The sequence below is a fragment of the Bufo bufo genome, chromosome 4 (assembly GCF_905171765.1).
Source record: "Bufo bufo chromosome 4, aBufBuf1.1, whole genome shotgun sequence".
Taxonomy (NCBI): Eukaryota; Metazoa; Chordata; class Amphibia; order Anura; family Bufonidae; genus Bufo; species Bufo bufo.
In genome coordinates, this window is record NC_053392.1 from 349,856,907 (window position 1) to 349,867,174 (window position 10,268).

Genomic DNA, 10,268 nt, shown 5'->3' on the forward strand with positions numbered 1-10,268 from the left:
CCTAGGTTTTTGAGGAGGAAAATAAGAAAAAAAATATTTTGAACCAAAAGGTGTGCTTTTGGTGGGTTTTGAACTAATAGTGGTCTGTGGATGACACTGTTATGGGGGCATCTGTGGGTGGCACTGTTATGGGGGCATCTGTGGGTGGCACTGTTATGGGGGCACCTGTGGGTGGCACTGTTATGGGGGCATCTGTGTGTGGCACTGTTATGGGGGATCATTGTGGGGGCATCTGTGGATGACACATATATAGCATCTTATCTTATGTGTCATCCACAGATCCCCCCCATAACAGTGTCCCTGTGTAGTGAATGGGGGCCGGCGTCTGTTTCTGTAATGGCAGCTGGGCCCGGTGCCTGCTTCATTCATAAAGTGGGCGGAGCAGGCGCGTGACGTCGTGAGCTACGATACGAGCGCCCACCAGGCCTCAGACTGCCAAGAAGTTAGTAGTAAGTAGTACAGCGCTAGATTTAAGATGATTGGAATACTTTAACAATACCGACAAGTTAGATATGATTACCGTATACTACAGTGAGCGGGGCCCGGTGTAGTAGAATACAGTGACTGCACCAGGCCCCGCTGCCATTACAGAAACAGATGCCGGCCCCCAGCCCCTCCTCCCTCTCAGCCTATTCCCCGGACGGTCGCAGCTTTCATCCCATAAGACGCACTGCTATTTTCCCCCCACTTTTGCGAAAAATACGGTATTTCTCTACTGTAAGAATAAAGGCCAATGCATGCAGTCTGTCACGTTACCGCAAAACGAACATGTTAAGTGACCATGAAGAAGCATGCTTTTCATATGCTTCACTATATGGCACGCAACGCACAGTTAAGGAGCGGCAATACTTATACTTTCCATTGTGTTGTGTTCCGCTGTTACAGGGAACGCAACACCCATGGTTAACCTAGCCTTACTGATAACTGATGAAGTAAATATGCTTTTTGCAGGACTAGACACTTGTATAAGTGACGGAAATGGATAGTCAATAGTTCAAGACTGAAGCTGTAAACCATTTGAAAAACTGCTGTCATTCAGCTAAGGCTATAAAACCTTGTAAACTCAGATTGTTAGCTTAAACTTTAAACATGACTATGGGATTCTACTAGGGAAATCATGTTTTAAAATAAATGCCCCTTCATGGATCCTCCCACTGCCCTATCTTCAGCAGAAGATCAGCTTCTTCCTAGCCAGTAGTTCTGTGGTAATGACATGTATGTTGCCTTTCTTTCCTTCAAGGAATGTAAAAAATACATTTGCATATTAAATACAGAGGAGTCGGAAGTACCAAAAACGGAGGAGTCGGACCATTTATCTACCGACTCCACAGCCCTGGTTTTAATTACTTTACTGCTTAGATAGGGCAGCAGGATCCGAGTTGCCACACAGTGCTTGATAATAATACAGGCGTAAAGTGTGGACCACTAGTAGGACACATATGATTATGGGCACAGTTTGTGTGCCTAGGTTACCATCACTATACAATGAAGATAGCATTTGAGGCTAGTGAGGGACTGTACAAGCTATAATGAAGTCTCCTTGTCCTCTACAATATAAACACTCTCTGCCCCCAGGCCTGACTGAGATGTGCTCCAATGGGGCTCATATCTCATATTTTAGAAACTTGCTGTTATTTTCTTTTAAACGTGCTAATAGGCAGTGAATTAAAACAAAATCGGGAGCCTAAATGTGACTGTCACACCATTGCAGAAAGGCACATCAAAGTTGCACTCAAGACTCTGTGGAGGAGATTTATGAAACTGGTCTAAAGTAGAACTTTCTTAGTTGCCTATAGGAATCAATCAGATTCCACCTATCATTTTCCAAAGGAGCTGTGAATAATGAAAGCTGGAAACTGATCCAGTAAAAAGGGAGAAAAACAAAAACAAGCAAACAAACACTCTCTTTCCTATAAGGGCCCGTTGCCAGAAGATTCCACTCCAAAATTCCAGCAGGAGTCGTGCGGTGTCCACCTCCTATTATTTTTAAAGAGAGTCCGTACTGCCATTTGTGAGGCCAGCAGCTTAGGCTACTTTCACATTAGCGTTTTCAATTCAGCTATTGAGATCCGTCATAGAATCTCAATAGCGGAAGAAAACGCTTCATTTTCAATGGGGACAAAACTGAACTGAACGAAACGGAATGCACCAAAATGCATTCCATTCCGTTTGATTGCGCTCCACAAACAGCGTTTTTCTGTCCCCTATTGACTTTCAATAGTGTTCATGACGGACCCGTCATGGTTATAGAAGACATAATACAACTGGATCTGTTCATGACGGATGCATGTGGTTGTATTATGGTAACGGAAGAGTTTTTGCAGATCCATGACGGATCCGCAAAAACGCTAATGTGAAAGTAGCCTTAAAGCCACGACCAGCCCCAGAAGGGATAAGTCCCTTCTTGGCACGGTGTCTGGACAGACACCGCTAGAAGCTATGGTGGGGGTCCACTCAAAATTTGGCTCCATTCAATGGGGCTAAACCACAAGCAGGTCCATAGCATTCAAAGTGAAAACCCCCCTGCCTTCTTTAGAAGAATCTGCCAAGTGAATAAGCCTTTTGCTAACAATTTAGGTATTGCCCTTAAATTAAACCAGCCATAGAGGTAACCATTATTAACAATTCCCTTTAAATATGATTTCCTACCCCAGATTAGCCAGGTACTGGCTTTCCCTAAAGAGACTAGCTGTGTTTGGAGACTTATTGGAAGTGCTCCGTGGTACAGACACTTAGTGGAAATGTTCCATGGGAAAATATATATGCCAAGAGGTATCTCTCAGGGAAAGACAATGATCTCGCTAGTGCCACCTTTTGGAAATGGCTCCTCTCTCCACACAGATGGTCTCTTTAAGGGGACCCAGTACCTACCTTAAGCTAGAATCCTACTCCATACCGATGAGGGGCTAGCTCCCCTAGACGGTTATCTATGGATGTATATTTGGCTTGGGTATTTTCCCTGGTCATGTCCCAAGGCTTGTTAAAAACTTGGATCATAGGGAGCCTTTTCCAAAAAGTGGCGCTAGCGAGATGGCTCTCTTTCCTTGAGATTTACCTCTTTGTATATCCTTCCCAGTTACTGTTGTAAGCATTGCATGAAACAGAATCTCTTCGGTTATTTATGCAAAGAATGAAAAACATTTTGGATTTTACGTCTGCTGTTGGTTAACTTTTTAGATGATGGATTACTGCAAATAAGGAAGACTATAGGTAAGTTCTGTAGCTGGGAGCATTATCACAACTGTGCATATCCTACACTAAGCCAAACCTGCACAAAAAAAGAACAAATGATGATAAGAGGACATTTATAATTAACAATGGATTCTCAGATGAGATTAGCGATTCAGAAAATGTGTAGCTTCATATGTCAATTGTTGTTGTTCAATTGATATCTGAAATAGTAGAAAGCTGCTGAGGTTTTATTGGTAGGCGATAATTAAATCAATGGCAGTGACTCACTATCCTTAAAATAAATGTCTGTCTTTTAACATCATGCCATTTGTAAGGACAACTTTCAGTGCTGATTCATTTCTTATTATATCTTTTTCTAATACAGATCTCCAAATGCTCTATAGAGATAAATTGCACCCACTGCTATGGGGAGCTCTCTACATACTGTTTATTATTATTATTTATTTGTGCCATTAATTTCATGTTGCTGTACATCTAAGGCCACTTTTACACTAGCGTTTTTTCCGGTATTGAGATCCGCTCAATACCGGAAAAAACCGCTTCAGTTTTGTCCCCATTCATTGTCAATGGGGACAAGACTGAACAGAACGGAGTCACCAAAATGCATTCCATTCCGTTTAGTTGCGTTCCCATACCGGAGAGCAAACCGCAACATGTTGTATGTAGTTTGCTTTCCGTCCTGGGATTGTTACCAGTGGGGGACCTCAGGGATCTGTTCTGGGACCCATATTGCGAAATTGCAGAAGGCCTCAATGGTAAGATGTGTCTTTTTGCTGATGACACAAAGATTTGTAACAGGGTTGATGTTCCTGGAGGGATACACCAAATGGAAAAGGATTTAGGAAAACTAGAGGAATGGTCAAAAATCTGGCAACTAAAATGTAATGTTGATAAGTGCAAAATATTGCACCTGGGGTGTAAAAACCCAAGAGCAGAATATAAAATCAGTGATACAGTCCTAACCTCAGTATCTGAGAAAAGGGATTTAGGGGTCATTATTTCAGAAGACTTAAAGGTAGGCAGACAATGTCATAGAGCAGCAGGAAATGCTAGCAGAATGCTTGGGTGTATATGGAGAGGCATTACCAGTAGAAAGAGGGAGGTGCTCATGCCGCTCTACAGAGCACTAGTGAGACCTCATTTGGAGTATTGTGCTCAGTACTGGAGACTATGGGCCAGATTTATCATTACTCTGACAGCTCACTCCACTTTAACATATGGCTAAAGTCAGTTTTAGCCAAGTTAGATTTATGATCGGCCCTTTAAGACTGTAATAAATGTGGTTTGACGGTAGCAGTTTATCCGTCAGTAAGCAGCTTTACAAAAGTCGCACATCTTTACGAAAAAGTCGCACGTTTTTATGAAAAAGTCGCATGTTCTATTAAAAAGTCTCATAAGATAAGCATGGTCCTCACTGGAGTGAAATTGCAACTTTTTTAATAGTCCCAATAGTAAATCTGTCTAGAGATTCATTTACATAAGAAAACACGCCCACTTTCAGAAAACTGGCGAGCATAGTGCAGAGCAGAAAAAAGTCGCAAATTTGTGCGCAGTTTTAGCGTTTGGGACTTTTTTTGGGACTTTTTCACTCCATTATTCTGACCTGAGCTAATGATAAATCTGGCCCCAAATCTCCAGAAGGATATTGATACTTTGGAGAGAGTTCAGAGAAGAGCTACTAAACTAGTACATCGATTGCAGGATAAAACTTACCAGGAAAGATTAAAGGACCTTAACATGTATAGCTTGGAAGAAAGACGAGACAGAGGGGATATGATTGAAACTTTTAAATACATAAAGGGAATCAACAAGGTAAAAGAGGAGAGAATATTTAAAAGAAGAAAAACTGCTACAAGAGGACAGTTTTAAATTAGAGGCGCAAAGGTTTAAAAGTAATATCAGGAAGTATTACTTTACTGAGAGAGTAGTAGATGCATGGAATAGCCTTCCTGCAGAAGTGGTAGCTGCAAATACAGTGAAGGAGTTTAAGCATGCATGGGATAGGCATAAGGCCATCCTTCATATGAGATAGTATTCAGTATATTGGGCAGACTAGATGGGCCAAATGGTTCTCATCTGCCGACACATTCTATAATCCATGTGGCATTCTGGTTTTTAAAGTGGTACTACAGTTTGTTTTAACTGATGATCTATCCTCTGGATAGATCATCAGCTTCTGATCGGCGGGGGTCCGACACCTGGGACCCCCGCCTATCAGCTGTTTGAGAAGGCAGCGGCGCTCCAGCAGCACCGCAACCTTCTCACTGTTTACCGCAGGCCCAGTGACATCACGACTTAGATCAACTGACCTGGGTGGGGCTAAGCTCCATTTAAGTGAACGGAGCTTAGCCGCGCCCAGGCCAGTGATACTAGTCGTGACGTCACTGGGCCTGAGGTAAACAGTAGAAGGCCGCACCGCTGCTGGAGTGCCGCTGCCTTCTCAAACAGCTGATAGGCGGAGGTCCTGGGTGTCAGACCCCCGCCGATCAGAAGCTGATGATCTATCCAGAGGATAGATCATCAGTTAAAACAAACTGTAGAACCTGAAAATCCAGTATGCTTCTTGCAAAAAAGATTTTCTTTTTGATATCACCTCCTCTTGCAGGAGACATGACCTTCTCAATGGCAAATGTACACAAACTATCAACATTGCGATTGTGTGACACAATAAAATGATTAGCCACATTAGATATATTGGTAGATCGTGGGTTTGCTCTGTAAGATGTTCGCGGAGTCGACACTTTAAAACAAGATTCCGGGAACATCTTAATTACATAGCAAACCCACGATCTACCAATATATCTAATGTGGCTAATCATTTTATTGTGTCACACAATCGCAATGTTGATAGTTTGTGTACATTTGCCATTGAGAAGGTCATATTGCAATAGCCCAGGCAGGAGATGACGAGTGCATGCACTAGCATTTTAGTGGGGTGAGGAAAGAACGAACATGAGAAATATTTTTGGGTTGAAAGCGGCAGGTGGAGGTAAGGGTTAGAATATGTGTAGTTTGAAGGATACGGCAGAATCAAATGGTATCCCAAGGCAGCGGACTTGTGAGACTGGAGGAAGTATGGTGCTGTAATGGAAGGGTCTAGTAGGTGGGTTGAATGACATGGGGGAACAATGATAAATTCTGTTTTCTCCATGTTGAGTTTTAGGAAGTGGGAGGAGAAGAATAAAGATATAGCTGATAGACATGTCAGAATTCGAAATAGAAGGGAAGTGACATATGGGCAAGAGAAGTAGCTTTGACTGTTATCAGCATAGAGGTGGTATTGGAAGCTGTCCCAGGCCAAAAGTATAAATGGAGAAAAGTAAGGCACTCAGGACAGAGCCTTGAGGGACACCAAAAGAGAGAGTGTAATGAGGAGGTGGTGTATAAATAGGGAAACGCTGAAGGTTCTGTTGGTGAGATAAGAGGAAATCTAGGAGACAGCCAGGTCTCTGATGCTGAGGGATGAGAGGGTTTGCAACAGGAGAGACTGGTTAATGTGTCAAAGGCAGAAGACAGAACAAGGAGGCATACAGAACAATAACATTTAGCTTTGGTAGCTAGCAGAACATTGTCAAGTTTGGTTAGGGCAGTTGAGTGGAGTGATTAGCTTGGAAGCCATTTTGTAGTGGATCAAGAAGTGAGTGGAATGAGAAATGGGGGGACAGTTCAAGATCGATGTTTTGTTCAAGTTTTGATGTGAATGGGAGTAGTGGGATCGGGTGATAGCTCAAGAGGATGATTCCATGGAAGGCTTCTTGAGTATGGGTGTCATGGTGACATGTTTAAAAGAGGAATGGAAGGCACCACTGGTTAGTGATAGGTTGAAGTGGGTGAAAGCAGTAATATCTATAGTGGTCAGATGTCATAATGCTATGGAGTGTAATACAATAGATTTCAGGACTCTCAGGGTTACACAGCATTATAAACAAGTACTATGCTGTGCGATCCTGTTAGAGGCGTGGAGCTCAGAACGGGACCTTTCACTGACACGATGCAAGTTTATTGCATTCAACTCACTGTTGTATGTCTGGCCTTAAAGGTATTAAACAATTGTTTGCAGTTGCTGGAAATAGACAGTATAAGAGTAAAGAAGTAGTCCTGTGTAGAAGAGGTAGGTGCAGACTTGGAGTTGAGAACAGCTTGTTTGTATGTGATGAAGTCTTTCTTGGAATGGGTTTTCTTCCAGTGTTCTGCAACCTAAGTTTGTCTTTTTATTTTTTTTTGTCTGGTTAGTGTGCCAGGGTTGTCAATTGATTTGATGGGTTCTGCTGTTTGTGAGGAGAGCAAAAGAGTCAAGAGCTGAAGTAATTATGGTGTTGAAGAAAACAGGGGCTGTGCCAGCTTCATGAACGACAGATATGGTGGGACAGCAGTGAGTGGGTCAGTGTGTGCGTAAATAAAGAGATATTTGAGGTTCCTACAAGGGTGTGCTAGTTCATGGACTAGAAGGCAGTTAAGAGAGAACTTGAGGATATAAGAAGATTGTGCACAGAGAAGGGAGAGAAAAGTTTAAGTGTTAGGTCAGCAGTCCATGCCTGCGTGCTACTCACCATGCTGCATTGCATCTTCTGCAAGCTGTCGCCATTGCTCCAATCTCAGGTCTCTTTGGGCACACGCACACTCACCTGTGGCCTCTTCAAGACCAGTGTGCACATTTACAAATCTTTCCTCAGCCAATGGCTTAGGATCCCTGGGAATTTAAGGCCTCCTCTCCATGCAGGGAGATCTATCTATCTAGATCTCAATAGCGGGGGAAAACACTTCCGATTTGTCCCTATTCACTGAACTGAACAAAACAGAATGCATTCCGATCCGTTTGGCTGCGTCCCCATTGCGGACAGAATAACGATGCAAGCAGCGTTTTTCTGTCCGCGATGTGGTGTGGAGAAGGACGGATCCGTCATGACACACAATGTAAGTCATTGGTGGCAGATCAGTTTTCTTGGACACAAAAGAAAACGGATCTAAGATGGATCCGTCTCTAAAACCATTTTAAGTCAAAGGGGGACGGATCCTTCATGACTATTTTAAAGATAATACAACCGGATCCATTCAGAACGGATGCAGACGGTTGTATTATTATGAAGAAAGCGTTTTGCTGCTCCATGACGGACCCAGCAATAACGCTGCTGTGAAAGTAGCTTAAAGGTTCTCTGTGATCTGCCAAGGTGTTTGGAAGACTTAGTGCTTCAGTGACTTCCTTGTGATTTACCTGCGTTATACAGCCTGTGTTCTGCTGTGTACTGATCCTGCCTGTGTACTTCTGAACTCATAGTTCACTTTAGGTCCGTGTTGAAGTTCTCCTAATCTGTCTGCGCAACAGTCTTGGTTCCTGCCTGCCTTGTTCCTGCATCCACCACTACCTTGCCCACAAGCTCTCCTAGTGTCTCCTATTCAGTGTTGACAAATCTGCATCTCCAGTATTCGTGACTATCCTGACTGCTTCTGCGATTGTGGTGTGGTTTCCCTGCATCCCAGCCATCCAGTCAAGTTTACTACAGTCAGGTTCTGGCAAAAATCCCAAAATCAGTATAAATGACTGTTCAGACCTGTACCTGCAGTTTTGTGTGTCTAGACTAGAGCTTCTGGTGCTGAGTGGGTAAGCTGCCAACTACACTGGGACTATCACAAGAGGTAGCATTCTGGTTGCTCCCCTGTGGTGAAGTCCAAATCCCTGTACAGGGGTTATATTGTGAATACCAGGGGAGGGCTGAAATAACACCTTTAGTGTTGAGGTCAAAGCCGAGCCAGTTAGTTGGCACAGTGGGTTCACACGCACTGATCCGTAACATCGACAGATTAGATAGGGACCAAAGGTGGGTGAAAAAGGGTCTAGTAGGTGTCTGGTGGACCATGGTGTGGACCATCAGCTATGTATCTGTGAGACCAAGGAAGGTACGTTTTTGGAAAATGAAGTATTGTGCAGTGGATTTTGTTTCAGTTTTAAGTCTTATCTTTGCTTTGTGAGGATGCGTCAAATTTATGAAATGGTGCACAGTAATAATATATTTGGTGCAAGTGCAATGTTGTAAAAGTACACCAGTGGGTTGCCTGGCATAGAGATGTGACTTTTTAAAAAGTGGCACATCATATATGAGTCTTAAAGGTGTTCTAATCAGAAATACAGACCTACTTTTCACTCCAATTCTAAAAGTGGTGAGGCTCACCAAACGTCGCAAAAACATGCAACAAATGTTGCATTCGGGCCTCATTTGCAACATTCTTAGGCCACAAAACTGGTGTAGCAAATTTGATGAATGTTCCCCTGCGGATTTTGTTGCAGAATTTTCTATGACTAAAAATCAGTTCCATTCGCCTGAATAGGGCTTGCAGAAATCCATGTGCTTGGTGCCCCATTCAAGTGAATGAAACTTATTTTCAGTCGCGGAAAACACTGCGACAAAATCCACAGCATGTGAAGGTGTTTGAAAAGCGCTCAGTGGAAGCGGCCAGGTAAGAGGGTAGAAGAGATGGCGAGATATAAAGTTTGTTGCCGGGTGTGGTGGGATAATTAAATATTTTGAGGTATATGGAGGTGACAATGGTGACTACAAAAGGAAGCAAAATATGTTGTTTAATTTGTAGAGAGAAAAGATAATGGAATGTGTATAGGCTGGAGTATTACCTTCGGTTCAATTCCTGATAGAATTCCACAGAAATGACCAGATATCTATGGTAAATATATACAACTTAGAATTGCTAATAAATGATACCAGGTGTGAACTAAAGGAGGGAGGAGGAAAACTGGCCTTATCAGGACAGACTCAGAGATGCAAGCTAATACAGAGATGTATACAATTTGCCTCTATACACAGCAGGGATACACAGACGTACCAACAGAAAGGTGTGAATGTGGATCTAGTCAGTTAGGAGACAGATTTGCTGGGGTCAGTGGTGTCACTTAAAACAGAAACATAGAGATAACTGTGATATGAGATGGGAAAGTAGTGATGAAATGATTATTCCATGATGTTAAACTCCTGGTACATTACTCCTGGTAAGGCTACATTCATACAACAGCTAAAAACGGCCATCATACGGCTGCTTTCAGAATCGTTACAGCCTATGGGGCTATT